The following is a 23,891-nucleotide window of genomic DNA, read 5'->3' as shown; positions in this document are numbered from 1 at the left end:
GTCTAGGAAATGGCAGAACAAGGATATGAAACCATCATTGGATCCTAGACTTAGCACTATAATAATTGAGTGGTAGCACCTGGCTGTGCTACCCTCGACCAGCCTGTTCTTTCGTAGACTGCCAATGTTCACATAGTAACCTCATCTTCCTTCATCCTTGCCACTTCTGACTTTAAAAATGATTGTATGCCAGGAAGGAATTTGGGTGGCAAGACCTGGAAAGAGTAGCTATGTGCCTTGCTCTGCCTTGAGTGAATATTAACATACTTCTCATGGCAGTGTCCTGGATTGGTGGCAACTATATCTTCTCTGTGTATCAGCATCTTTCTCTGCTTTCATAGACAGGTGAGTAATCTTCAATTTAGTATTTCTCATCTAAAATTCCCATATGGGTTCCTTAGACAAAGTACCGTGAAAAGAAGATATCTAGAGAAAACTAGTGAATATATACTCTAAGGCAATGGTGAAGATGGGTGAGTGAACACAGCAGGATTGATGGAGGTTGCTTGGAACATAGGGGAACGTTAGGGAAGATATTTATTCCCAGTAGGTGAGGAAATAAAAATTTTAAAAAGGATTCTTTTCATCATTTTGTGTTCAATTGTTTTACTTGTCCCTTTTCTTCTAATCTGTAATTATCAGCCCTTCTATTAATCAAAAATTAACTAGGGGTGGCATTTGGCCTGTTGGCTAAGATGTTAGTTGGGATGCCAATAACCCATATCAGGTTCCTGGGTTTGAGTCCTGCCTCCAGCTCCTTATCCTAGCTTCCTGCTGACATGCTCCCTTGGAGGAAGCAAGTCATGGCTGAAGCAGTTGAGAGTGTGCCACTCAAGTGGGAAACTTGGATGGAATTCCTAGATCCTGGCTTGGCCAAGTCCAGCATCAGCCCCCAGCTTCAGTCATTACAAACACTAAGTAAGTTAACTAGCAAATATGTTCTTAAATACATACATACAGCAAATAATGTTCTTAAATACATTAAAGTCTTACCCCTCCCCTATAAGAATTATATTCAGACACAATTTTACAAAACCAGGTTGGGGAGGTGAGAGTGAGATCAAGAGCAAGAGAGGGGAGAGAAAATCAAAAGTTGTTTGGATTTTTGAGGAGCCAAAAGATTAAGATGTCCAAGATGTTAAGCTCTGGAAAGCCTCTTCCTGTCTTTATAGGCTATCAACAGAATGATTAAAAAATATAAACTAAAATAACCTAGGTTTTGAGATTGTTCTATCAAATTGTTCTAGGTTAACTTGTTTCTAGATATTACTTGTCAAAAATAAATATATTTTCATATAAATCCTTAATCAGTAATTTTATCTTCTATGGTAGGAATATTTCTTCATGCTATTCTCAGTCTTATTTTCTTAATGACCACAAATTTGATTGGTGTGGAACAAAAGAGAATGTTGTCTCTTTGTATCACTTTGACTTTAATAATAGTTAACTTTTACCAAATGTTATTTTGGAAAATGAAAACTTTCACCTTCTGGGCTGGCTTAAGAACAGCAGACAAAGCACATGCCATATAATGTGTCCCAAGTCTCACAATTTCAGTTTTGGGTGATGTGGTCTAGAATTTTAGGCCCACCATGTGGCTCTACACTTCAGGCCCCTTATGTCTTTTCCCTGGTGGGCTGTCCTGCTGTCTTCTGAATTTTGAGAGTCTTCAGTCCAGCCTATTTAGGAGAAGCTCCTCTTTTCATTTCCAAGTCAACTTTTCTGACTGCAATGATCCGTATGCCACAAATAACTGTCTCAGAGGAAACTATTTCAGATTGAAACTAGGGCATAGAGATCATAATTTAGCCCACTCTAGTAATGCCTGTACTTCAAAGTTACCTACAACACACATCAAGGTGTAGGAACTATGAAGTAACATGTGAAGGACATATGAGTGACAGCTATTAATATCAGGATGATCTATTTCATATCCTTGAAATGTACCAAACTTTAGGTTCAGCGACTCTAATTTACATAAGTACAGTCTGTCCATTCATTAGCAGGTCATTAGTAAGTCTGTGAAGATGTCCTAAAGTCTTCTCAGGAAAGCCATGAGGGAATGAACTAGAAAATAAGATTATGTAGAAAGCTTACGTTTAGATAAGTGTGTAGTGTTTTCTTTCTTGCATTTAATCTACCTTCATTATTCAGTACTTCTGTTCACATCCTGTGGGTCAGCATCTAACCAGGGACCAACAGGAAAGTCAGTTCTGAGAATGGGCTGGGGATACATAGAGGCTGTTTTTTCCCCCTTTCTGAGCTTGACCTGTATGTTCATAAGTGGTTATTTCATGCAGTTATTTAAGTAATTTCACCTGAAATGATGGTTACTTGAATACATCTTGAACTTGATATTCAAGTTGAATTTCCCTTGTTTGAGGCAAAATGGAAGATAGGGAATAGCTTGTAAATGGTTGTATGTTTGTTTAAATGCTTCCCTTTCAACTTCAACTGCTGGATATGAAGAAAGTATTGTCCTACTGGTCAAGATCTTTGCATTTTAAGACATCATGTATATAGTAAGTGAGTAGAGGCTAAAAAGACACGAGTATCTTGTGACTATTGAAGTTAAAGTCTAAGTGTAGTTAATCAATTGAGAAACTAGAACAACAAAGTAGAGGGTTGAGTGAAAAAGATAAACTATCAACATCTCAAGCAAACTGTCATTAATAAATAGTAATTAAAAACCATAATTCTCTTCTAGACTCTACAAGAGCTGGAAAATATTAGAGGAAAATAAATTTCTATCTTATACTGTAAGAATGATTATAGAGACTTGCAATATAGTTTCTTTTAATGTGGCAGCAACAGAAAAAAAAAATCCAGGGGAAAGCATGAAAATAGAAAGGTCATATTTAAGAAATTTCTGGAAGGCCTAGTCAAATCTGGGCAGAGATTCGCTTCTTCCAACTTATTAGAAAGTCAGAAGATCAAAAATAAAACAGGAAAATACATTCTACCTCTAGTAATGGGAATTGTCAGATCACAGGACAAAGTATCTGGATATATTGAGGAATGAAGAATTGAAACAAAAATAGAATCTACCACACACTCCCTGTGGGTTGAATTCTTTCTCTCCCACATTAGAGGTCTTTATTTGTGAAGCAGAACTGAACTCATTGACAAGCATTCAAATATTGGAGAGCTGTTATAGTTACCATGCTTTATAAACTTGTTATCACAAGTTCTTTCATAAGTTGTGATGATCAGGAGATCCAGTCATCTGTACTCTCCTCAGGACTTGTGAACAGTCTGGTTCAACAGCTTTGCTGTTCATGTTGTACCAGCTACTGAACAGATGGGGGTGCTCTAGAGTTCTGGTTCCCTTACTACAACTGAGGGTACGGCTATCCATTTAAAAGCCATCCTGCAATCCTTTTATTTTTCAGACTGATTCTATCCTCATTGAAATCTTTAAAACCTAATTTATAAGACTTGTCAAAACAAGCTTTTGAGAATTTTTTTCTTGATTTAAAAGTGTTTATTAGAATTGAGGACCTCCAGCCAGAGAGGCATGGAGGGGGGCTTCCAAGAGAGGAGAAGCCCAAGGACGTTGGTGGCTGTAGGCTTTAAGCACAATTTCAAAGGAAAAAATACTTGACAATCAGATTGGCATTCAGTTACCAGGCGGGGACAAAAACCATCGAAAGACCTCATTTACAATTCTCCATCCTGTTTTGAGAATTTTTTGACAGGTTGATCTCGTTTTTCTATCTGTTGAAATTCTTTTTGTGATTCTTGTGATCATAAGTTAAAGGGAAAAGAAAATATAATTACTTGAGTAATGAGGATAGCCTTCTTAGTGTTTCATTCCAAAGTTTGTTTGTTTTTTTACTTATTAACATAAGATAATGAAACTTAAAATATATTCATGTTTCATTCCTGCCCTCTATGAATTAGTTTGAATCATTTCACTCTAATAGAAAGCACTGAACTTCTCCCTTCTGACATGTTATGAAAGTTGTATTTATTATTTAAACTCCAGTTTTATCCTGACAGATTACATTTTTTTTTTTTTTTTTTTTTTTTTTACAGGCAGAGTGGACAGTGAGAGAGAGAGACAGAGAGAGAAAGGTCTTCCTTTTGCCGTTGGTTCACCCTCCAATGGCCGCCGCTGCAGCCGGCGCACCGTGCTGATCCTGGCAGGAGCCAGGAGCCAGGTGCTTTTCCTGGTCTCCCATGGGGTGCAGGGCCCAAGCACCTGGGCCATCCTCCACTGCACTCCCTGGCCATAGCAGAGAGCTGGCCTGGAAGAGGGGCAACCGGGACAGAATCCGGCGCCCCAACCGGGACTAGAACCCGGTGTGCCGGCGCCGCAAGGTGGAGGATTAGCCTATTGAGCCACGGCGCCGGCTCGACAGATTACATTTTTAAAAAGTTACATAATTTACAATGGACTAGATTTTATGAAGTTAAAGGATAAGAGAACAAATTCATAATCAATACATAAATATTAAAAACTATTTGCACAAAATTATGTTACATTTAGTATTTGTAACATCCTTTGAGAATATTATACATAGATACATTGATAAGCATATAAAAATACTTTGATTAGACATGGTAATTTCAATGTAGTGTTCAGAGATGGGTAAGCTCTAAAGTTTAAAAAAAACTTAAGATATAACCTTATAATTACTATTTTTGGATGAATTAAAATCCCTAAATATCAATGTTATCCATATAATTGACTTCTATATAAATATCTCATTCTCTGTGTATTCAGAATGATTTTTTTGTTTAACTTCATAAAAATGTGCTGCAATTTGCACTTATGGAAGAATCTGCATTTATGTCTACAATAAAATAGGCAGTTTTTTCATGTTGCATTACTTAAATTTTAAACTTTCATAAATAACATTTCATAAACTTCAACTTTTCATCTAATATTTGTGAGCGACCTATACTGATATGTGTGCTTTATTTTATCTATTTCATTGTTTGGTTTTACATTGTAACAACACATTGTAATCTAGTCTTCCATTGATAAACAGACTGCTTCCAATTCTTGGCTGTTACAATGGTTTCTTGACATTTTAATACATAAATATTACTTCTATTTATATGCACTAACAAAATTCTCACATAGAAGTAAAATTCAAGAATTATAAAATAACTGACAAATTTGAAGTAAAAAATCTCTTTATCAGGAGCATGTAAAGATAGCATCTAAAATTTGAGTAATATTGATTCTTGTCAGTTTTTAAGTTTAGTGTTTAAGAAAAATTCCCTTGGTGTATCAGTGATCTGATTATTTCTGGGCTATACATGGAAGAGATAGAGAATTAACAAAAAGACATAGTAGGCTAAGGACATAAAACTAATGGTATAGACTTTATTATGCTTATTTCATAGTATGTAAACATGTCAAGATATCAATAAATGTACCAATGAATTTTTAGAGTTTGTTTTCTACAGTTTTTCCTTTGTTCTGGAAATCAATCCCATTGATTAGGATTGTTTGGCAAATAATGAGTGTTCTTGCAACATTAGAAAATTGTGTACCTGGCTTCCATTTTCACAAGCATCACACTGCCATACTCATGATTCTAAGACAGGTTTCTTGGAATTATGGAATATCAAAACTAACAAAAAAATCAAATAACTTACTCCAATACCTCATAATATCAATGAGACAAATAAGTGCCCAGAGAAGCTAAAATAATTAGTTCAACGTTCCCTAGATATTTAGTAGTGGAGGAAGAACTGAGATTTGAATGACAGGGACTGTAAATTAAACATGCTAGTCCTCATTCTATTCTGGCATTTAAGAAGGTTCAGTTCCTACAGTGTAGCATCTATTGTCACTGTGTCATTTTTCTTATATCTTCAGTTTTTTTCAGATGACTGCAAAGAATTTGCAGATTTAAGTAGTCTTTTTTTTTTTTTTTTTTTTTGACAGGCGGAGTGGACAGTGAGAGAGACAGAAAGGGTCTTCCTTTGCTGTTGGTTCACCCTCCAATGGCCGCCACGGCCGGCGCGCTGCAGCTAGCGCACCACGCTGATCCGAAGCCAGGATCCAGGTGCTTCTCCTGGTCTCCCATGGGGTGCAGGGCCCAAGCACTTGGGCCATCCTCCACTGCACTCCCTGGCCGCAGCAGAGAGCTGGCCTGGAAGAGGGGCAACCGGGACAGAATCCGGTGCCCCGACCGGGACTAGAACCCTGTGTGTTGGCGCCGCAAGGTGGAAGATTAGCCTATTGAGCTGTGGCACCAGCCTAAGTAGTCTTATGGAGTTTTTTGGTATTGAAACTCTATGAACGATGCTGTTGAGAAAGATGGTCACATTTTCCAAATAGCTATTATAATTGATATGCATACATATTAGTGTAACAGGAAAAGTGTTCAATTTTGTAATGAGAAAATAATGAAAAATATTCAAGTGAGAGGAAAATGAACAGTTCACGCGATACATTCTCAGGTCTGATCCTCCCCAATTTCACTGCCCCCCAACCAAGAAAGGGGTAAAGTGCAGGCTACCTGGGCAATGATGGGGTGAGGTCTTGGCAGCTACAGCTAATGACTCTTACAGACAAACTGAGCAAGTGGTTGGGGACACTAGAGAGAAAACCAGGGTAACAGTTGAGCTCTGTCACCATGTGTTAGGGATAAAATTGGAAGCAAAGAGAAGATGGAATCAAAACGGGCAGTTTTAGCTTTGTAATATCATTCTCAAGATAATATATGTTCAGTTTTGGCACCCTGGGAATTTTCATTAGTGCTTATAGCAAAGGCAAAACAAATTTAACAAAACAGCAATAATAACAGCAGCACAACAACAATAAAGGTAACAGCTAGAAAGTTACAGGTCATCTTGTTTGGGTTCTACCTAGCTGTATTAGAACTTGGTGTGTAGGTTTTGAACCTAAGTATAGAGATATGGTCTGAATATTTTATTCTGAAAGACTGAGCAACTGAATGGTTTCCTTTGCAATACCTACTATAAATCCAAGAGAAATATGATTAGCAAATTACACATGACAAATCACTGAGGAGAGGCAATGGATCATGTCCTTGTAGATATATCATTATGGTTTCAAAAGGACAAGACTCTGCAATGCTGAAACATCTTTGGAAAAATAAGTCGATACACTGAAATGTTCCAGTGATCAGAAATCGTTGTTGAACAATTAAGCCACATGCCACATCGTATTAAGACTATTTCCTGGAACCTAATGATAATATCAGACTATCCCTGGAGCTTAATAGAATGTCCATTCAGAAATTGAATTCCCCACGAGTCACTGGTTGTGTTCCCTGGCTGTTATTTTCTGGTAGAGAACATCTGTGACGATTTTAAAAGAGGAAACTTATCCAAGAGGACACCTCTCAAGGTGGCCGCACATTTCATCGCTGAAATCTGGTGCCATCTGGATTTCTTAATTAAAGTAGTGACTCTAGCAACTTCTGCTTAATTAAACTGGAAGTTATGAATTTCCTGCTTGCTATGTATTTTACTGTTATTTTATATCAAATGTTGACAACTACAGCCAAACTGACATTTGTATGGAAAGCTGAAGTTTTGGACTTCGACTTTTATGTTAACAGCTAAAGTGATCTTAAAATCTTTGATATTTTTCTCAATCACTTGATTGATAAATGAACACATTCTTGAAAGCTTTCTTGATTAAATGAACACTGAAGAGCACTGACCTTTTATCTACTCCTTGTAATTATATTTTACTTAGTAATATTACATTGATGCAAACACATCTCTACACATAGTCAAGTACGTAGTTAAGGTATCTAGATATTTAGAATATCTTATATAAATCAATTCAGTTACCCTTGATCCAATCTTTGTGCATCTAGCTTCTTTGTAACTGAAAAACATTAAGAAAACCATTTACTGGACAAAGTCATAAATTTTAAGTAAAAACCTTTGATTTCTTGTTTTTTATCTTCCATAATTGTGGCTACCAATGAATCCCAAGCAAGGAACCTAAAGGTAATAGCAATATAGCACTTTGCTTGGTATAAATATTACATATATTATTTTGTAGAACAGATTTAGTATATGGTCATCAATTCCATAAACAACTTATCAACTAATTCTTATATTTATAATTCACTTCAGATACTGATTACTTAAAAGTGATTTTGAAATGTTGTAATGGTGAATGGATCTAGAGGTGTTCAGATCAGACTTCCTAACTTTCTACCTTTGCAGAATCTACAATTCTGATGCAGAGCCCAAATGAGATGAGTAAATGTTTTACAATAAAACCTAATGGATGACAGTTTGTATTATACTCAAATTAACTTTTTCAACTTTTATCTTTTAATGACTATCAAAGTACCATTTTGGATACACGTTTAGTTATAGAGAACTTGGAGAAATAGTTTGTATTATAATGATGAGAGCTGAGAAGTAGAAAACATAATCAAAGGGTTTTTCATTCTGGAAATTAGGATTTTGTATAAAGAAATCAAATTGTAGATTTATAAACAAAATGAATGCTTTAATTAGGAACTGCTAAAAGTGCAGTACTATGTGGCATTCCAGCGTCACCCTGTCATTTCTTGTGGTTACACTAACTCTTTTCCCCTGTATTTGAAAAGATATCACAGTTTCAACATACCCGAAACACATCAAAGAAGTATTTTTCATTACTTTAGAGACTACATTAAGAGCAACATCTTTATCTAAAATCCACTAAAAATTATATAATCTTCTACCATGCTTTGATTTTTTTTAAAATATTCAAGTTTAGCAGAATGCTCCATAAGGTATTTTATTGATTTATTAGAAGATTATGATTATGGCCAATCTTTGTAGTCAGTGAGTTCTTGATTTAAAGAGCTATGCATAAGATAACTCTTACAAAAGCAAAAATATTTTCACATATAAGACTAGTTGACAGGCCTCCTAGAAGTGTGGCCTAAGAACAAAAGCTGGCATGTTTCAAATTCATAGAAAGTATGTTTTTATATCTAAACACATCAAACTATATTCAGTTTTTCTATTTTGATCATTGAGTTGTATGCAGGCACATTGCTGGAGACTTGTGATTAGATATAAAAGATCTCTATCCTGAAGAACCTCCTGCTTGACTGGGGCTCACAGAAGGATGTTGATGCCTATCTATAGTATCTGGAACAGATGGTCATAGATAACAAAAATAGCATGATGAGTACTACGGCAGAACTAAGAATTTACTTTTGGATAATCAAGGGAAATCATGTACGGGAGGTGATATCTTAGCTGTACCCAGCACAATAGATGGAAAGGTCACATTTCAGATTCAAATTGCTCTGAAATTAAATTTCAACTGTCAATACAATTTGTTCTGCGTTCTAATTAGGTTGAAATTTCCTCCTCTGTCTATATTAAATTTTATACCTTCTATAGCTTTTCTAAGTGGACTTTTAACATTAAGAAACAGCCAAAAATTAGGTAGTTTGTCTAAATTCACACAGCAATTGAGTGGTGTAAGAGGAATCTGAAGCCAAGGAAAGATGACTCTAGATTCTGCCTTTAACCAAAGTCCTGTTAATGATCCCCTCAACATGCTTAGAACTCTCACTGTCTCATAATCTTTGAGAGGACCTCTTAATTCTTTCAAAACTGTTTAAGTTGTAATTATAAATGATTTTATTTGGAGACAGTTTTTACAGCATAGCTCAATATTTTTGATAGCACAAACTGTTGCTTTCCTTTGGAGGGTCAGGGATCAGAATGTGGATTCAGATAGATGAACCACACATCAGAAGAACTGTTATATCATAATGGAAGACTAGAGCACTGTATTTAGACTGAAGAATAGGAATTATGAGTAGTATGTTGTTGAGATGGGCTAGTCAAAATGTTTCATTTCTGATCCCAAACTTTGTATCTTGTAAATAATATGACTGTTCAATATCTGTGGTGGCATGCTAAGGAGAAAGCTTGGAAATGAACTAAGTATGTTTGATTTACATTTTCTCAGGTTTTTATTTTTAAAAAGATGTTCATTCACATGTTTAAAAGGCAGAATGATATAGGAATGGGAGATAAACACAAACATGCATGCATATGTGCGCACACACATACAGAGAGAGAGAGAGAGAGAGAGAGAGAGAGAGATCTTCATCTGTTAGTTACTCCAAGATTAAAGCTATGGTCAAGGTTTGCGGGCTGACGTCAGGAGCCAGAAACTCCATCTGGGTCTTCTATATAAGAGTCAGGGACCCAATTATTTGGGGCATCATCTATTGCTTTCCCAGGTGCATTAGCAGGGAGCTAGTTCAGAAGCAGTGCAGCTGTGACTAGAGCTGACACTGCAATACGGAATGCTGGTATAACAAGCTGTAGCTTAACTCACTGCTCCACAACACTGGCCCAAAGTTTTAATTTATACAGTGAATGAAACTTCAATTATACTGTTGGGAATAATTACAAACCTACTATTTAATTATAACAAATTCACAAAATGAAAGAAGATATAAAATGAATTATCAGAAAGTGAACACATGTATGCAATTTTCACGCTGGAAATAGAGTATCACAGGTCAACCTTGTGCCCTTTATTAATCATTGAAATCTTTCATCTCCTAATATAATCCCTATCTTGACATTTACCATAAATTTATCTAGTTGCTTTGATGTAGCAGATAAAGCCACCACCTGCAGTACCAGCATCCCAAATGAGCGGCAGTTTGGGTCCTGGCTCTCCACTTCTGATCCAGCTTTCTCCTGTGGCCTGGGAAAGCAGTGGAAGATGGCCCAAGTTTTTGGGTCCCTGCACTGGCTTGGGAGACCAGGAAGAAACTCTTGGCTTTGGATCAGCGCAGCTCTGGCCATTTTGGCCAATTGAGGAGTTAACCAGCAGATAAAGATCTCTCTCTCTCTGCCTCTCTGTTTCTGTATAACTCTGACTTCAAATCTTTTTTTTTTTAACTTTTATTTAATGAATATAAATTTCCAAAGTACAGCTTATGGATTACAATGGCTTCCCCCCCATAACGTTCCTCCCACCCGCAACCCTCCCCTTTCCCACTCCCTCTCCCCTTCCATTCACATCAAGATTCATTTTTGATTCTCTTTATATACAGAAGATCAGTTTAGCATACATTAAGTAAAGATTTCAACAGTTTGCTTCCACACAGAAACGTAAAGTGAAAAATACTGTTTGAGTACTAGTTATAGCATTAAATCTCAATGTACAGCACACTAAGGACAAAAATCCTACATGAGGAGTAAGTGCACAGTGACTCCTGTTGTTGACTTAACAAATTGACACTCTTGTTGATGGCATCAGTAATCACCCTAGGCTCTTATCATGAGCTGCCAAGGCTATGGAAGCCCTCTGGGTTCACTGACTCTGATGATTTTTAGACAAGGCCATGGTCAAAGTGGAAGTTCTCTCCTCCCTTCAGAGAAAGGTACCTCCTTCTTTGATGACCCATTAAATACTCTCATGGGCTTTTCAGCTGGATCCACATGCCTTAAGGGCTGATTCTGAGGCCAGAGTGCTGTTTAGGACATCTGCCATTCTATGGGTCTGCTGTGTATCTCACTTCCCATGTTGGATCGTTCTCTCCCTTTATTTTATCAGCTAGTATTTGCAGACACTATTCTTGTTTATGTGATCCCTTTGGTTCTTAGTCCTATCATTATGATCAATTGTGAACAGAAATTGATCACTGGGACTAGTGAGATGGCATTGGTCCATGCCACCTTGATGGGATTGAATTGGAATCCCCTGGTATGTTTCTATCTCTACCATTTGAGGTAAGTCAGCTTGAGCATGTCCCGAATTGCACATCTCTTTCCTCTCTTATTCCCACTCTTATATTTAACAGTGATCACTTTTCAGTTAAGTTTCAGCACTTAAGAAGAATTGTGTATTGATTACAGTATTCAACCAAAAGTAATCTTTTTAAAAGATTATATGATAGAAAACATACATTATGATTCCATCTTCTTTCACTGAAACCCATGGTGGTTTTTGTATGTTAGTATTTTATTTTCCTTGTATAGTACTACATTTTTGTGAATGTGTCATGATACATTTAGCTGTTATACTCTTGATGGTTTTTTGGGTGGTTTCAACTTTGGAGCTCAAATTAGACTCGTAGGGATTCTGTAATAAAGGCCACAAAATAGGAGGCTCAAAACAATAGAAATATATTGCTCACAGTTCTGGGTAATAGAAGTCTGAAATCAAGGTAACAGCAGAGCTAGCTGCTCCTAAAATCTGTAAAAGAGAAATCTTTGTCTTTTGTAGCTGGTGATGTTTCTTGGCAATCCTTGGCATTCTTTGACTTGAAAATACATAACTAATCTTTGCCTCCACTGTTACCGTCTTCTATATATCATTTTATAAAACAGCAACCATGGTGAATCAAGCAAGCACTCTATTTTAGTCATAACTCATCTTTACTAATTATATATTCAGTAAATCTTCCAAATGAAGTATCATTCTGTTATTACTTAAACATCTTTTTAGGGAGCACAATCCACCTAATACAGGACTACTATGAATGAAACCATGAACATTCTCTTGAAAGTCATTTTGTGTATGCAGGAATGAATTTTTGTGAGGTATATGTTGGAGTAGGATTTTTGAATCAAAGGAAATGCATATATTCAGATTAATTAGTTACTTGCTGGTGTTTGTACTAATTATAGTACTAGAAATAGCATGCAAGAGTTCTGATTCTCCTATCCTTTCCCAGACTTGGTATTCTTCATATTCATATTCAGGTGTATAGAATCATGGTATCTCAGATTTTAATTTATATTTCCCTTCTTATTAATAAAATTGAACTCTGCATCATAAGTTTATGGATCATTCAGATATGCCTAATCACTCTTCTTGCCTTTTCCTCTATCAAGTTCTCTGGTTTAACTTTCTTAATGATTTGTAGTCCTCAATACAGTAAGTGAATAATTTGTTTTTCTCATATATTTCCAGTAATTCAATCTTATAACTTGTGTTTTTATTCTTAATGGTGTTTATGTATGAATATGACATCTTTATTATGATGTGATTCAACTTTTTTTTCTTTTTCAGTTAGTAATGTCTTAAGAAACCTTCTATTTTTGTAAAGCTGTATTTATTTGAAAAGCAGAGTTAGAGAGTGGGAGAGACAGAGAGGTCTTCTGTCCACTCATTCACTCCCCAAATGGCCTCAACTGCCAGAGCTGGGCCGATTCTAAACCAAGAACTTCTGCATCTCCCATGTGGGTGCAGGGGCCCAAGTACATGGCCATCTTTGACTGCTTTACCAGGCAATTAGCAGGAAGCTGGATCATAAGTGGAGAAAGCAGGAAGGACATGAACCACACCAAAATGGCATGCTAGCATTGCAGGTGGAGGGTTAACCTATTATGCCATAGTGCCAACTCCTAACAAAAATTTTTCTAATTCAAGTTTATCAATATATTTTTTCTAGTTTTTCTTGTATCATTTTTCATGTTTATATCAATACTCGTAGTATGGTTCAAAGACAATATTTTTCCCATGTGGATGTTTAATAATCCATCACTATTCAAAAGTTTATACTTTGTCCACTGTTAATTTGTACAATCTTTTTTCATGTCATTTGGTAATACATAGGTAGGACTGTGTGTGTTTTGTGATCACATTAGCTCAATCAGGAGGGACTGTATGCGCTTTCTGTTTTATGGTCACATTAGGTCAATAAGGAATTGAAGTGTTTGAAAAATGGACCTCCATTTCTTTGAGGTCTTGTGAATATCTTAGTCTACACTTAGGATTCAATCCTTGGGTGATTCTGTTGAAATCCTGGTGTTATTGCTGGAGCTGTTCTTCCCTAGCTGGTGCTGAACATCAGCTTTTACCCCTCTAACACTATAATTGAGCTGAAATTTGACATAACTTTCAGTCTTTTAGCTACCTCTTCCAAATTAGTAAAGGCTTTTATGGATGAGTGACTGCAAATGAATTTCTAGTGTCCCTGAAATCTTGGCCCACAGAATCAGAAATTGTCACAGCTGTGGAAGCTCTGTCATGGCTTCAGATCTTTGATATCAAAAAATAAAATAATGACAAATAATCACAACAACTTAGTTTTATCATTACTATGTTCAAATAACAATTTTTTGTATTTTATTTTAATATTGGACAGATAATTTTCAAAATGTTTCCATTAATTTTTAAACTTAATAGAAAGAGAAACAGACAAAAACTTTCATCTGTTAGTTTACTTCCCAAATGCCTGTGACAGCCAATATTGGGCCAGGCCAAATCCAGAAGCTAGAACTCCAAGTGGGCTCTGACATGAGTAGCAGAGACTCTAGTACTTGAACCATCAACTGCTGACACTTGGGGGTATACCTTAGCAAAAAGCCTAATGGGAAACAGAGGCAGGACTTGTACCCTAGCATTCTGGTTGTCCAAAGTGGTAACTAACTCACTTTGCCACAATGACTGCCCACATTGGTCTTACTGTTAGTCTAATTTTTAGCCTTTTCTAAAATGTGACAAAGGTATTAGTATTAATGGGAGAAAGGAAGCATAATAAAATTATAGTGCATGGAAAACTTATTTGAAAAAAATTCAATTTTAAATATGTGGGTGGATTACAATGGCGAGTGGAAGAGAACTGGAAGAATCAAATGGCTACAGTATCAACACAGCTATCTCCATCCATAAGCCCAAAAGACTGAGTAAAGGAAGAGGTTGCTGAAAACAGAATACACACAAATTCTACCTTTAGAAGGAGCATTCAATGCCAAAAAACACAACTATGCATGACAACCTCAAAGGCAGAGAGCAAGCGTCCTGACTTCAAAATATTTGCTCTCTTTTTACTGTGTGAATTCTTCAAACACAACTTGAAATCAAATCACACAGTAGGCTATTGATGTCCATACAGGGCAGCTTATCAGGGCAGTGAGGGAAAAAGAAGGATAGAGTAGAACTGGAGAAAATGGAAATTATCTGACAAAGTGCCTATTTTGTAGTTTAGCTCCCACATTTGTCCTTTATTCAGGAAAAAGCAGCTGACCCTAGAACAGGGAATATATGAAATTCCATCATGTAGTAATATCAACTCAGTTACACTCTCATATGCAACCTAAAATGTCTGTCACATCCAATATTCCTTACATGATGCAATAGAAGGGGAAAAAGTAAAGAAATTATACAATTGAGTCATATGAAACGTAGCTGTTATCATTCTTTTCCTTGTTGATCACTGCTGTTGGAAATAAAAGTGGTCCTTTTCCACCACCAATTTCAAGTTTTTCTAGTCCTCAGCTGACCCAATCCTTCATTCTCATAGAATATATCTCCTTGGATATTGTCTTCATTGGATGCATTAAAATTTCTGTTGACTTATACTATCAAATATGGAGATACTGGAGGTATCCCAGATGATCTTTCTGGTTCTACAAACAGTACTCCTTGCCCTTTCTGCGTGTTGTACAGCAGTGACTCAACTCTATGTCTCAGATTAGACTCAATCTAGAATAGTGATATCCTTCTATATCTATTGGTGCTGAAGACTGAAGAACAGTAGTCTTTAATTCAATTCATTGCAAGCATTCCTTTACCCGCTAGTAAAATCCTTTTTCCGTGAGTCACTAGGACTCCATATTAGCCGTAGGATTCAAAGATACAAATAAATTATTCACCCACTGTCTATTAAGTATAATATCGATACAGTTCTAATTTTCCAGGTCTATTCATCTTGTATGAAAGATAGCAAATACCAAATCTTATAGGTGATCTCTTCAACACTGTTGACTAGTCAGTACTGAGACCACCTCACTATTCTGTATCAAGTATTCCTGAATGACAAAATACATTGTGGATCCCTGAATTCAAGAAACTTGTTTTTTATATACTTCGTTTTACCCCCCAAAAGTCCCTTCTTTAGGTAATGGAAGAGATTGAAGAATGACCCCTCAAAATCTATGAACAATTGAGACATTTGAATATGAATTAATTTGGTGATAGGGGCTTTGGTAAGAATCAAGATGAGATAATGCTGAATAGGGTAGGGTCTAAATCTAATGATATTCTTATCAAAGACTGAAAAGCACATAAGGTATAGATATTGCAATGTGCACATGGAGGCAGAGAATAGAGTGATCCATATTCAACAAGGAATGCTAAGGATTGGAACCACTTCCAGAACAACCTATTCTATCATTACCTTGTTACTTTTGAGCATGTGTTAGCCTCTCTGATAAGTAAATTGTGCTTCTGTTTGATATGGCAAACCTATTGCATACATAGCATTTTGTGATTTTGATAGACCACCCAGTTTATGTTGTAAATTTGAGATGTGTATTCACTTGATATCTTATGATTATTCTTAGTTTTTTTCTGGGCAATGTCAGAAACTAACAGCTAATTTCCAAAACGTTATTTTAAAGGAAGGACTTGACCTTAACCAAAATTTTAGGAGTCAGTGCTGAGATTTCCCCACTGTGGCCTTGCACAAATTCTATTGAAATATTTCTCTACAATAGATATCGCTAATTTCAATTGCGTTTGAGTCACAGGACCCACTCCATCCCACTCAAAATCTCAAAAACCCAAACAGAACCACAAATTTTTCTGTATCTTCCTTTGAAACAGTTAGTGTATTGTACAGTGCCATTTATATCCCTTTAGAATGGATGTGTCTAACTCCTTAATTCCAAGAAACTACCGAGATTGCATTTCTGAGTATCTTAAGGTTTTTCCTCAGCTCCTAATTAAGTAATGCTATTTTAAGGACTTAATTTATTGGAAAGGTAGAGTGACAGAGAAAGGGAGAGACATTTTCCATATGCTGGTTCAGTCCCCATATAGACACAATGCATGGGGCTGGGCCAAGTCAAAGCCATGAGGAAAGAACTCCATCTGGGCTGCTAGATTATTGGATGATTCTCTCCCATCCTGAAACCGGGTCTTCCCCACACAGTCTGCAAATGCATACAACAGTCTTCTCTGGAAACACCTTCATATATTCCTGAAGAATCCATGCTTTTCCAATCATCTAGATATCCCTTAATTCACTCAAACTGACACCCAAAATTAACAATCACAAGGTTCAAGAAAGATAATTAGGTTCTAGAGCAGACAGTAACCATCTGGACAAAATTCAATCTATCCTGTGACATTTCATGATACTTCCTCAAAGGACTCTAGCCCTTCTCTTGGAAAAAGGACTTTGGAACTAAAAGCTAGTTTAATTCTCAGAATGAGTAAAAGCCCATAAATCATCCATCAGGTAATTCCAGTTAGGCTTTTTCTCAGATGATCTTGATTCTTCCTCCTCCTCCATCTATAAGAAGCAACACATTATCTGACTTCTAGTCTACTTACTTCTAGAGATATCTTAATAAACGTTATAGCAAATCTATGAGTTAAAAATTATTTATACAATTCTTCTCCTCTGGCTTATTGTGGTAATTAGCCTATACCTTGTCTGTGACAATCATGAATCCCACTACTCTGGGGCCTCATTAAAATTGCAGTCAGGTGATCTAATTTCATAGCTACCTCCTAGCAAATCATCTTGTAGGACACCAATGGTCTCCTTACCAAGCACCATAAATGTGTGCTTTAATGTCTTGAAGCCAGGACCATGTTTCTGATACTTTCACCTAATAGGTCAGTTCCATCATTCTCATTTCTCTGATATTCTGAAAACCTTCTATATAAGATGCCACTGGTATACCTACATATACATACTGTAAACTGTGGGCCATCATTGGTCCAGAATACTTTCTACCAAACTAGTGCCATGCTTACTTATGTCTTCCACTCGACCCATTACTTTTCCAATTATAGAGAATACCCCATCAATATCAATAACTTTGGCTCCACTGAGTCTCATATTTTCTCTCTAACAGCCAGGGAATCTATTTCCCATGGATTCTTCAGGATCCTATTAGTACTTAATAGCACAATTTTTAAAGGATCTTGTAGGGCTGGTTTTGTGGAACAGCAGGTTAGGTTGCAACTCGGAATGCTGGCATCTCATATCATCTCACCAGTTTGAGTACCCACTTGCTCCACTTCTGACCCAGATCCCTATTAATTTGCTTGAGAAAGTACCCATGGGAGAGCCAGATGGGGTTCCTGGCCCCTGGCTTCAACCTCACCCAGCCCAGGCTGTTGTAACCATTTGGATAGTGAAACAGTAGATCAAGATCTTTCTCTGATACTATGCCTTTCAAATAGATAAGTCACATATCAGATAAAACATGATATTTGTCTTTTTTGGACTGATTTGTTAAGCATAATGATTTCCAATTGAGCCTTTTGCAACAAAATGGATGCAAATTCATTTTATGACTCAATAGTAGTCTATCATGTATATATACCACATTTTCTTTATTCAGTCATCAGTCGATAGACATCTAGGTTGATTCCATTTCTTTGCTATTTTAATTGAGCTGCATTAATATGGGTATACAGTTAAATGTTTTCTCTGATACATGGCAATTAAAATAGAATATGAAAAAATATGTAGGAATTAAACAGACATCTTGTGATATGATTGCTTTTAGCCCTTATTTATATTACTATGGAACTCTGGTCTTCCTACTTATTTGTTGAATATCATGGTTAGTGGTGAACTGTCATTATAGAGTGGATTGAAAGTAGGTCATTGCAAAAATGAAAAAAAGAAGGAATGAGTGGGATTGATGGAAGGATGAGGAAGGGAGCAAAGTATGGTTATATTCTTAGAACTGTACGTATGAAATATGTCCTCTTTATATTAATGGAGAACTAGAAAACAACTACTAAAAGCTCTTTATTTGATTAGCCCTTTGCTCCCAAGTATGATTACTACAAATGAGTTTCACTTAGGTCTGAAAGCAATGAAAGAGGCTAAGTCTTTAAAATAATCAGCAGTAACTCTTGTATCTTATAACTATTTTTATACAGAGGAGGGATGCCCCCATTGGGAGACATTTTGAGATGCAAAATATCATGAATGCTTAAATGTTCTTGGGGAAATACTTGTTGGTTTTTTTCCTCTGATGGGTTTTATCTTTGAACTATTTCTCTGTGGCTTAGTGGAGTATATGTTCTTTCAGTGAATACCCAGAGATGTGTACTGGGTATGGCCAGGAAGCTCTGGTCAGTGCTGAAGAGTGGGGCGAGCATCCAGGATGAAACCCTAGTTGGGCATGATAGATTTGTATTGTCATCAGGGAGAGAGTATGACCACCTCTGTTGGTATAACCACACCTTCACTTTCTCTCTTCCAAGATGACCAATGCCAAGGGCTAGTCCACAGTGGGTGCAATACTCACCTGCACTGCAGCATGAACCACACAAAGGATCTGTGCAGTCCTCAGTGTGAGGACAGATCCTTTTGCAATGACCCACCCCAGGGAGTTTGGGAGCTCTGAGCCTCTGGCTCATGACACAGTGATTGCCCAGAGACCCTATTGTAAGGCTCCCACATTAAAAGGATGAAGAGGATCTGCTCTGCCCCACTAGGTGGTCCTGTCCATAGAGAGGCTGAAAAGTTCTCTGAGCCAGCTGCCTCTAGGTACTCTGCTTTGGCATTTTGAGCTCCAGAGCCTGTGATATGTTGAGAGGATAGGGGCCCTCAAAGTTCTGCAGGGGTGCCCAACTCCCTGTTAACCCTCCCAGCCAGACTCAGATTCTGTGGGGAACAGATTTTTTCCCTCTGGGAAAATTCCTGGATCATAAATGCACACAAGAGCTGCTATAGCCGCTAGTAGTGACAAAATAGTGCCTTTTCACCTCTGGTTTTTGGGAGCCCTTGTGGCAGAATGGGGAGAAAAAAACATGCTTTTTGGTTTTCTCGCTACCATAGGCAGGCACCCTGTCCCTCGTTAGGGGTCCTGGTTGGACTCAAGGAGAGCATGTTCCACAAAGCTCTCCCTTTGGTGATATTACCAGTGACATGTGCTGCAGCCTGCTGTCACCTCATGCTTCAAAGCTAGTGCATACTAAGCTCCTGGGCTGTGTGGATCATGTGTTGTATCTGCACTCATTGCGCATCTGCATTTTCCACACTGATCCATGCATATCTCTTCCTTCTGTAGAATTATCACTGCAGATTTCTCTCTATCTCTCTCCTGGAAATGTACTTCCTCTCCTTTTTTTTTTCCTGCTATTTTCTAAGTGTTCTGATACTACAGATTGACATCTCATTCCTTAGCTATTTTAGCTAAAAGTATTAAAGTATATGAGTATAAAGTATTATATGTACTTATATATAAGTATATGTACTTATATAAAAGTATATACTTATGTAAAAGTATATACTTATATAAAAGTATATAAAAATATAAAATATTCTAAAATATAATGTGGCTATGCACTAAAGCAGCTGTATTACTTTGCATTTCTTCCAAACAGATCTAGGCCTAGAACTAAGCAATATTTGTCTTAGAATTATAAAAAAAATGATTTGAAGCTGCTATAGAGAGCATGTGTCTCTCCATATATGCTGTTAATTTGTATTAATGGTTCTTATATTTTTTCCTTATGTACATTTTTAAGTTATAAATATGAGTTTCCAGGTGATTCCATAAACACTATTCTTGTGTTATTAACTAAGCTACTCAGGCCTTTGATCTCCTCATGCTTTGTTCTCCAAATGCATTTCATTTCTTGCTGGCCTGAGTGATAATTGGAGTAATCATGATACCATCATACCCCATAGGTTAGCTGTTTTCCATCTGCCTATGATGCATCTCCTCTTTTACCCAAGAAAGGAAGTTATCCTGTAGTTCTCAGATATATGACTAACACTTCACCAGAATCTAATATTGAGGGCTTCTTTCCTGAAGCCATTTCAATACAAATTACTGTATCCGTCAGGGAGTCAGCAGGAAACAGATGGCACACTCAAATTAGGATAATTTGGGGAGATTTTATTTACAAAGTGACTAATTACAAAGGTATGGATGAGGAGTGGGGAAACCACAAGAGATAATTCAGGTACCTGGAGCTGGGAGCAATAGCAGAGCTGTCACTAACAACCAAGAAGAGATTAAAGTGGGGAGGATATCCAGCCTGCCTACGGCTATATCAATTAGAGAAAAAGGACAAATCCCTTTCTGCCAACCTCATCTAGGACAGTGATTTCCTCTTGGTACTTTGTCTTCAGGTCTCAGTTCAAAGCTCGCCTCAATGAGTTTTCCCTGTTCAGTCTGTCTAAAGTAGTACCACCATCCCCCTCTACTCCATTACCCTCTACCCTGTTTTTATAATGTGCATCAGCTTGTGTGTTCTTCTAACCCTACTACACTCTAACATTCCAATACAATCCCACGATGGCAGGATCATGTCTAATTATTTTCATAGCTTCAACAGTCAGAAAAATATACATTGTATAAAACATAATCAGCAAATATTCAGTAAATTATATAGATGAAATAATTGAAAAATGTTTTCAAACAAAGACTAAGGTTGGTAGTATTCAATTGGAGAATAGAAGATGAATTAAAGCAAATGATAAAAGAAATTAAAGTAGAAGTAGAGAATAGAGATAAAGGAGTTAAAAGGGCCGTGGGTCAAACAGGGGGAATAGAACAATTTATTATGGTATTGTAAATTATTTGGAAATTAGGGCTGTATTGAGAGGAAGATTATGTTCACTCTTGGAAATCTTTTAAGCTTGAGGCTTCCAAGTGAAATGTATTTAAGATATATGGAAATAAGAAAATGGCCTTTTAGGAATCGCTTCAGGAATCAACAAAATAGAAATTGTATGAGTGACAGCAGATATATATTTTATATGCTACAAATACTTGATGTTTTGTTCAAACCAAGCAATATTACTACATCAACCAACAGATACCCAGTGAAATCCTGTCCGCCCAACTTGACTTGTTAAAATAACAAGTTTATTCCAGAAAACTTCAAGATATATCTATTGATGTAGGCAGCAAGTTATATCATTCTTCTCCTGAACCATATTAAGATATGAAGTTAATGACATAAACAAAGAATATACATTTAGATACAATGAAGAATATACACAGTGAGAAAGGAAGAATATATTGAGTGTTAGGAAAATGGTGCATGCACAGTCTTATCTGTGGCGTGATCTACACCTGATTTACATTCTATACGCTGGTTCCCACCGCCATTGCTGAAAGCCAGGTAGCCACATTGCCCAAACTACCTGTGCCAAGCTCCACTCCCCAACCTAATGGGATTGGCTAATTCCTATCTCACTGCCCACCCTCTGGAAAAGGCATATCAGACCCCCTTCCCAGACACGTGACCCTTTTTTCCCTTCGCCGCCCCACCCCCTCCAGTCTGCTGTGTTTTCCCCAATAAACCCTTTCCCTTACTCCAGTGTTTGGTGTATTTTGTGACGGCCTAATAGAAATATATAACATTGGTTCCATGACTCGGATAACCTTACATTGGTGATCCAGCGTCCCCCAGTGCTCTGGGATCCTGGATTTCTGCCAGTCGCAAAACACACCCCCAGAACTCCTTCCACACCACCGAACACTCTGCAATTTCCATCCACACATTGGCCTTCCCAATTTTGAGGTAAGACACGAACAGGAATTCCTCACGGTGACTCTTATTTGAGTTGCGGCCTACTGTCATCTGCTTATCTGAGGCTGTTCGAAGTCATAGCACTGGACACGAGCCGCAACTCCTACTTAAGGATTTTAATCTCTACGGACACTGTGTCCAGGCAACAGTGGGTGAGTGATGACTCAACCTCTGTTCCCCTTTTCACAGGGTAGGCACTGGGCTCCAGTGGGCCCTTGGGTGATGACCCCGCCTTCTGCTCCCATTCCTCTGTTAATCAGATGGCCAGGACTTCAAGGGCGCTTGCTGTCCACTGATCTGACCTATTGAGTCACCATGGGAAATTTCTCCTCCCGCATTCCATCTGATTCTCCTCTTGGTTGCCTTTTAAGTAATATGGTCCCTCTCAAATTGGCCCCAGCCCTCAAGTGGTGACACCTCATCTTTCTCTGTAATCAAGTGTGGCCCAAGTATGACCTTGATGGTCAACTGGAATGGCCACTTCACGATACCTTGTTCCTTTCTCACTTGCTGATCTTTCACAGATCGAACAAAAATTGGGTTCCTTCACCTCTAACCCAAAGTTGTACATTAAGGAATTTTGCTATTTAACCCAATCTTACTATCTGACTTTTCATGATATCTTTATGATTCTCTATAATACCCTTCCTCCAGAGGAGCAAAGGCAAGTTTGGAAACAAGCCTGTCTCCATGCTGATGAGATCCTCAGACAGACCCTGCCCATCCCATAGGTGCAGTTGCAGTTCTGGAGCAGGATCCCAATTGGGATTATAACTCTCCCAGTGGTAAAACAGCGAGAAATCATTTTATTACCTGCTTGTTAGCTGGACTAAAGAAATCCACCGGAAAGGCTGTAAATTATGATAAACTGGGAGAAGTTATTAGGAATAGAATGGAAAATACCTCTGCCTTTTTGCAGTGCCTAATGCAGACTCTCCTCCAATATACCAACTTAGATCCAGAGTCTCCTGATGGCTGCAGCCTTCTTATGAATCATTTCTTTGCTCAGAGTTTTCCAGATACTAAGGAAAAGTTAAAGCGGCTTGAGAAGGGTCCATTAACTCCACAGGCAGAAATTCTAGAGGTGGCCTTCAAAGTATATAACAGGAAGGGTGAGAGAGCCTGAAAGGAAAAACTCCAGATGCTAGCCAAGGTTTTCCAGCAACCTGCTGCCTCCAGTAACCCTACTAACCGCAGGAACCCTGCTGACAGCAGGAACCCTCTGGGTCCATGCTTCAAATGTGGCCAGAAGTGTCACTGGGCCTGGATGTGTCCTAATCCCAGAGACCCACCGGGTCCTTGCCCAAAATGCCACCAGAAGGGCCACTGATGAGTGGACTGTCCTCTTGTCCATCGAGGCAGTAGGCCATCCTCCCCACCTATGCCCTGGGTTGACATTCTAGGGCTGGCTACTGAGGACTGAAGGGGCCTG

The sequence above is a fragment of the Oryctolagus cuniculus genome, chromosome 3 (genome assembly GCF_964237555.1).
Source record: "Oryctolagus cuniculus chromosome 3, mOryCun1.1, whole genome shotgun sequence".
NCBI lineage: Eukaryota > Metazoa > Chordata > Mammalia > Lagomorpha > Leporidae > Oryctolagus > Oryctolagus cuniculus.
The sequence above is the reverse complement of the archived record's forward strand: the minus strand, read 5'-3'. Positions refer to the sequence as shown.